The sequence below is a fragment of the Dendroctonus ponderosae genome, unplaced genomic scaffold, assembly GCF_020466585.1.
Source record: "Dendroctonus ponderosae isolate FM_Combo_2020 unplaced genomic scaffold, Dpon_F_20191213v2 Dpon_F_20191213_1, whole genome shotgun sequence".
Lineage (NCBI taxonomy): Eukaryota > Metazoa > Arthropoda > Insecta > Coleoptera > Curculionidae > Dendroctonus > Dendroctonus ponderosae.
This window is the reverse complement of record NW_026017110.1, coordinates 42194508-42202278: the sequence shown is the minus strand read 5'-3', so window position 1 is coordinate 42202278 and position 7771 is coordinate 42194508. Positions and strand designations below refer to the sequence as shown.

The following is a 7771-nucleotide window of genomic DNA, read 5'->3' as shown; positions in this document are numbered from 1 at the left end:
ATATATTTTTAACTTAAAAATTGCGTCTTCGATAGACTGAAATTTAAATATCCCTATCAGGTTCCTCAAACAAAGGGTTTTGAATAGGGGCGAAAAGGATTTACTTAGCACTAACTTGCTATCCTTTCCCGGCTATCTTCTACTGCTGGCCTCTGGATGAAATCGTCTGGATTCGTGGTAGCACTTAAGGGTTAAAACCGCAAGTATCGTTTCGATTCACTTCCGACTGGATACTGTGCTATCCTACCGACTGCGCCAAATATGTTTATTTTATAGATAGACTATTTTTTTAAAACAATTTATTTAAAATAACTTTACAGACGTTCTATCATCGACAGAGTTTTGTGGAAAAAAGCGTTAACATAGTGAATTGTCTCAGTTTTATAGTTAATCAGGAATTTATGTATGGCGGAACCTAGTCAGCGGTTTCTGTGGGAACTGCTGCTTACTAGGCAGGTTCTGTGTGAACTTGATGGTGTAACTCGCGCGTGCCGACATGGCGTTTAATGTTTGAATAAAAAATTGGTGCACCACCAAACAATTAATTTTCACTTTGAATCCTTAGTCAAATTCAGGGGGAAAAGGTTTCTTGACTTGAGTTTTCTTCGTACAGCGCATGATTTTCAAGTAAAAAACATAAAAATGGTTTTAATGCACGTCGTAGACATGACGTTCAAAATTTTTGAAGAAAAATATGGTACGCCACTAATAAATGAAAAATTTTTATTTCAGCTTTTATTGCTTGTTCAATTTCAAGCTAAAACGCATTTTTTAGTTTTCTTCGTACAGCGCATAATTTTCGAGTAAAAAACATAAAAATTGGGTTAATGCACGTCCTAGACATCAACATTTTTGAAGAAAAAAATAGTACGGCACTGATGGATGGAAAATATCATTTCTGCCTTTATTGCTTAGTCAATTTCAAGCAAAAAAGCACTCTTGAGTTTTCTTCGTACAGCTCATGATGTTCGAGAAAACCATAAAATTCGTATTAATGCACGTCTTAGACATGATGTTCGATATTTTTCAAGAAAAAAAGAGGACGACACTGATTTATTAAAAAGTTACGTTCAAATTTCCATTGCTTAGTTAATTTCAAGCAAAATAGCTCTCTCTAGTTTTCTTCACAACAAAACAAAAGAAAATTAAAGCATCTTTGAGACACTACGTTCAATATTTTTGAAGGAAGAAATGGTGCTCGACTGATTAATCAAAAACCAAATTTTACCTTTCTATTGCTTCGTCAATTTTAAGCAGAAAAGCTCTCTTGACTCTTCCTCGTACAATGCGTGATTTTCGAGTACAGAAAAATAAAATTCGTATTAATGCACGCTTTAAGGTGCGTCCAGACCTGACAAGCCGAGCGTGAGCCGAGCCTGAGTCGCGGCAAAAAACCGACAAAAAATAAAATGGTTGTCTGTCGCCGTTTCGACGAAATATTAAAAAAACTTTCAAGCGGTTCAGGCTCGGCTTGGGCTCGACTCGGGCTCGGCTCGTCAGTTCTGGACGCACTATTAGATTCTTTTATACAGGGGTCGGCGCTCGAGATGTTACCAATTTTACGGTGCTGTAGCAACCAAACAGCAAATGACAGCGCCATAATTTTTTGACAAGCGTTAGTGTGCTATAGTTTTTACAAGTCTACGGAAACTTTTTTACCTCGCAGTTTAAAAAAAGTTATCGAAATGCTGTATGGCTCGGAAATCGCAACGAACCATTGTTAAAGAACTACGACATTTACATGTGAATAAAATGTTTGTGTATCGGAGTATTACACGTTACAATGATACTGGTAGCATCAAAAAACGCCATGGGGGTGGACATACAAAAACAGCAAGATCGCGAGAAATGATTCGAAAGGTGAAGGCTAGAATCCTGCGCAATCCACGATAAAGCCCAGTGAAATTAGCGAAAAGTATCAATATGTCTGCTCGAAGCATGGGGCGAATATTAAAAAAAGAACTACGATTGAAGCCCTACAAAATATAACAAGTTCAATATTTAACACCTGCACAAAAGGCAATTCGCCTCGCAAAAGAGCAAAGGTGTTAAAACACTTGCACGTTAATGGTGAGATTCAAAATGTTTATGATGAAAAAATGTTTACGGTTCAGCAATATTTTAACAAGCAAAATGATCGTATTTGGTTAGAGCACAAATCAAGGGACAATTTAGAGCAGCGAATTGCTCTGCGAAAGCAAGGGTTTTGGTCGCCAAATGGTTTTGGCCGCGGTAACTGCCACAGGACGCTCACAAACTGTTTTTATTGAACAGGCCGTAAAGATAAATCAACATGTCTACCGTGAAAAGATTATAAACGATGCTTTGCTTCCTTGGGCAAGTAGACAATTCGGTCGAACCCATTGGACGTTTAAACAAGACTCACCAAACCAAAAAAACACCAACACCAGCACCGTCCCAAAAAGCCTGTAAAACCCAACTTTTTTTTCAAGAAAAGTTTCCCTGGTTCATTTCTGCACAACAATGACCACCATATTCTCCCGACTTAAACCCAATGGATTTTTTCATATGGTCCATTCTGGAGGACAAAGTATCTGCAAAAAATTATGAAACGCTCGACTCCTTAAAGATTGCTCTTCTCCATGAATGAGGTAAAATACCATCAGACCACAGTCGTGCAGCCTGTAAAACGTTCCCGGACAGACTAGATGCTGTTATACGCGCTAAAGGTGACTACATCGAATATTTAAGTTTTCTAATAAACGAAAATTAAAATTATGTATTTTAAATGGTAACACTTCGAGTGCCGACCCCTGTATTATGTTGCGCCCCAAATACGAATTCCATATAAAAGATTGGGCAACTGTTTCGTATACAGGGTGTGTTAGAACTATGGGGTCAACCCTTTAAGGAGTGTTTAGGGAATTTGAGTATATGGAAAATGTCTTCGAAAGGCGATACGGCCTGGTGACGCTTTTAGACCGTTTTGTGCAAAACATGTTTTATCGAGTTAAATTATAATAAAAAACTATTTGCACGCCAATTTTCAAGCAAAAGACAAACTTTCAGTTGAACCTAACCAGAACTTTGAATTTGAGCCGTTCTCAAAAATTTCTCACGTCCAAACTGAATGCTTAAAAAATTGTCCAGTTCTAAACAAAGCCAGTGAAATGCTATTGCAGTTAGAAATGGCGCAGATTTTAATCAAACGGCTGTACATACAGGCTGATTTTCCACCAAAAGCAAATTTTCAGTTCAGTGTGACGAATACTTTCATGCTGAGGCATTTTCAAACAAAGTTCAACCTGTAGCAGGCAGCAAAATTGATCTTTAGGCGCGTGTATTCAACATACTTCACTCTGCCCGAGTGCTAAGTTGCAATCTATCTGAGTCTAGGCCGGTTTTTCAAAAATCCCTAAACTTGTCAAGGTGAAACTGGCCAAAGCCTGCAAGTCGACACACTCACTTTAGAAAATCATTGACTCCTACGGCAAAGAAGACACTGGCTTTTCCGGCCGTAAGTAGCAGATAATTGGCTGTTCAATCCGAGAGACTTTCAAGGAATTTGCGGTTCAAGGTCATTTTTCCGAAAGTCACAAACTTTGCCTGAATGTGGAAACCCCCTTTACTCTGCCTGAAAGACTTTGATCCCAATTTAAATTGTTCCAAAGGTTCTGCTGAATAACAAAGTAACATATAAATAATAGACTGCATCCAAATTTCCGAAATGCTCACCCTCGATTTAAATCGTCAACACTTTAGGGCAGGCTAATAGGCGATAATTGACAATTTAGATAGGAAATCGGCATGGTTGGCACCTTTTCTCAGCTATTTGGCACATGGGAAAGCATTTTTACACGCACTAAAGTGAAAGATCCCAAAAATAATTCAATAATTGGCGGTTTGAAAGTGTTTTTAGCTGTGCCCATTATCATGGGGTGTAATTTGGGGCGCAAGTTAATTTCTGGTAAACTATTGATTTTTGGATTATTCGATAATAATTGTCTGGCAGTTTTTAAATTGCTTTTAAATTCGTCCCGACTGTAATCTTGCACTCTCCGGGCATTATGGCCGGGCCGATCGGAGGTCAATTAACAATTTCTCCATGTCTTTGGCCACGATCACTAATCATCATTATCCTCGTCTAATGTGAATCAAACCGGAAAATAGTCGACTTGATGAATGGATTATCGATTCGTTCTTGCTCTATTGTGTTCAGTTTTTCCCATTCAACACCCTTAGCATGTGTCTAATTTTGAAAATAGGAATCTAGTTGATGTTAACGATGTTCTCGTTAGTAGGTATCTTACTCCCGGAATGGACAATGGAAGATCAGATTCATTAAAGCCAACATCAAGCCGTGCCAGTTTATCAAGCTCAATTACTTTAATTGCGATAGTGCCCGATCGATCGCATTGATATGGGAAATCTCTTAATTTGCGCCAAAGCGGCTTTTTTGGGTTGATTGTGCAAGGGAATTTAATTAACTCGCCAATGACAAGGAAATCCTTCAAGTTTGGATTTGTTCTTTCACCTGAATAGCTTTTAAAATTCGGCTCATGGTTCATCAGTTTGACCAGAAAATTGCCCAGAAAGGAGGATTTTGAATGCGAATTCCAATGCTTATTGCACTGAATATGAGTTTTCAACATTACAACATTTTTTGTGCTGATACTTCACAATACCGAACGGAATTTTTATCAAAAGCTTATGGTTCAGAAGAATTTGCTCCTTATTGTGAAATGTGTGCACTCGATCGCCATGTAAGAAAATGCTGCGTTTTTAAGACAACATTTTTCATGCAAAATACCCAACCAAATTGTTTTGAAATCACGAATGCGCCTCAACCAGATAGAACTCATGCGTGGCTTAACTCGACATTTCAAGTACAAAGTGAAGGTTTAGAATCGATGTGGGAACTTCGCAAAAAATTCCCATCACCAGTCCGAAAAAGCCGGCTAAATGCAAATCAAATTGCGATTCCATCGCACATTTTATGAAGTTGAGCGCACATGTGAACGTAAAAGCTCATCAGAGATCGCTCTACTTTATACCCATCTCCGCTCTTAATTAAAGCTAACATCGCATCGATTTCGAGATTGTGCAGCAAATGCCCGTTTTTCACTCGTTTGTATGTAAATTTCCTGCTCAGTTAGCAACTTAATTCGCGCAAAGTTCATGTTTCTGGCACCGGTACAACTTGCGCTTTTTTATCGGCGTCATTTGAGGGTCTTTGACGTTCTGGGGCTGAAAGCTCCTAATAAAGTAATTACGTTTACTGTGAACATGCCTAATCTGGGTTGGAATCTTCGAATAAATCCATTATATTAAAATGGGCCGGGCATTGAAATGGGCTTCCAATAAATAAACATTGGTTTTCCTCAGTTAAATAAAGGCTGATTATTCAGTGCATTATTCCCACAGGTCTGGCCAGATCCGACTTTGGCTAGTTTCATTGACTCAGAGGATGGTTAGTTGTTAAGGCCTTTGTGTTGGTACAGCCCTGAACTGACCGTGGCCATCCAGTTCACGTTATAAATAACGCAATCATGATTAGATTTTCCTAATAGCGACCCTCTAACAACGAAGGGGTAGGTTTACCTTAATTGGACGCGATGGGTTTCATGCCCTTATTGTTAATTTCTCCATTCGATTCATATCGCAGCCGATCAATCTACATGGGGATGGGCTTAGTGGGATTGCTGGAGATTTCCTTCAGGTTAACCTGCAAGTTCGGTCTTTTTCTTGCGCAATAAGATAAATCAACTTAAACCCAAGTAGCCGAGCTACTGAAGACGGCCAACACAAAACGAACGAATAATTTCACACTCATCAATCTTAACCAGATAATCTGTGGTAAATCTTCGCCGAGCTTCTTTATCAAGCAACAGTAAGAGTTATCGATATGGCACTCGAATGCCCGACTAATTTAGCCATTGAAGCAGCCCTAATCCATTAGCTACCATTGTCACTGCGTCATCATACACCGTCTAGTATATTGGATTACGACCGCATAATACATCATCAAACAGAATTAGAAAAACGCGCCGATCGTCTAAGCGGTTAAACGGGCTCTTTCCAATGCCGACGATGATTTCTTCTTCTTGTTTTTTGTGTCTAGTCATCCGAGGAATTGTGGACTTCACCAATGTCCTTCCAAGTGCTCAACATGGAAGCTTGAGAATGTTTCCAATGTCTCTTGTCTTCTTGAATGCATATTCTATAGATTTATTTTCGTTTTTCGATTACAGATTAGCTGATCGGTTGCTTTTCATCATTTATTTTACCTTTTAAAATCCCTGAAGAAGATACTCAAAGATCTGGTCATCTCCAGTGCTCCAACCTTCCAATCGAGAATCCAAAATGTTTCTGCGCGGTTCTGACATCTAATTATTTCATCATGATTCTGAAGCCAGAAAATATTTTATATATATAAACAATCTTCATTTCCTACAGAAAAAGGCTATCGGCCCAATCGGTCTTTCTGCCCTATTTTATATATTAATTCCAAATATTGGTTTTCATTCACATTGCAGAGAAAAAATATCGGTGCAAGAACTCAGCCAACAGCCCACAGGTCAACTGAATGTTCTATTTCCCAAACCCCTTTGGTATTTTCAGCCGACCAAGAATGCACCTTTTTCCGTGAAAAATGCTTTAGATTGAAAATGAAGAAGTTGTGAATGCAAAATTTTTCGGCCATTGGTTCCAACTTCTTCCGGCTCAAGTGCCTTTTAAAGTGCATTTTAACCCTTACTCCAGACGTATAAATACGCCGAAGTCTTAACTGCTCTAGACGTATATTTACGCAAGCAATTTCAGTCACATTATTGTGTTTTTTTCAGGTTATGTGTCCTCATTAAGGACTTACAATGCCTTATAGAGTTTATTTAGAGACAACTTGAAGCTTCAAATTTTTCCATGCAGTCAATGCCGTATACGTATTTATACGGGCGTGAAGAATTTAAACTTATGGGCCGTATCGGCTATTCTGGCACCAGTTATTCTTCCGCCTTATCTGCAGGTGGTTGCGTAGGGTAGTTTATCTCAGTGCGATCCTGTTTACCGCAAAATAAGGCTAAATACTTTCCGCTCCACTAGACGTACTTATACGCATCAACATGTTACTGCTCCAAACGTAGATATACGCTGGCTCTTATTTTAGCCGCACACAGTTGGCGAATTCTAAATTGCTGTTAGCAGTGCAAGGCCAAAGTTGGGGAAAATTCAAGTTGCTACTTGCTTTAGTTTGAAAGAAGCAGCAAAAATAAATATTTTGGGCGATTGTTGTAAAACTTCTAATATCTTCCAGTCTGTTCAAAAAATTGTTTTTAATCTTGCCACAAACGGTCCATGATTTTCAAACGAAATAAAAACAAGCTACTTGTTTTGCTTCATTTATTGAGTTAATTTATCATTTTTTTAAAGTTCTCGGTATCTTGGAAGACACCGACGGTTTGTCCGTGGTGGAGAGAAGTTTTGCCAAGTGGATCAGACACATAATGAATTTTTGCATTGAATTCAGATGCGAATATGACCTAAAGGAGAAATCATCCTATCTACAAGCAGGAGCAGAATATCTAGCATTTCATTTGCATGCTTTTGGGTCCTTGGCAAAGAAGTTTTCTTACACTTGAATGTAGCTTCAGTGGAAAATGTATGATATATTCGAGCAAAAGTTTATAAACGAGATTTTGCTTTTCAATCATTCTTTCATATTCTCCCTTAGCTGTATTTTTGTTGTATTCATTTTTAATATATATTTGATGTACAGAGTGTCGTATGCACATGATTTCATGGTTGCAAGAAA

The 7771-nt window shown here is 38.5% G+C and overlaps 1 long non-coding RNA gene across 1 annotated transcript; it reads left to right on the top strand.

Annotated features, from left to right (window-relative positions):
- The first annotated feature begins 1552 nt into the window (after positions 1-1552).
- Positions 1553-3689, top strand: LOC125502493. Its single transcript, XR_007280249.1, has 2 exons — positions 1553-1915; positions 3391-3689. It is a non-coding gene; the product is annotated as an uncharacterized LOC125502493 (long non-coding RNA).
- Positions 3690-7771: the final 4082 nt, after the last annotated feature.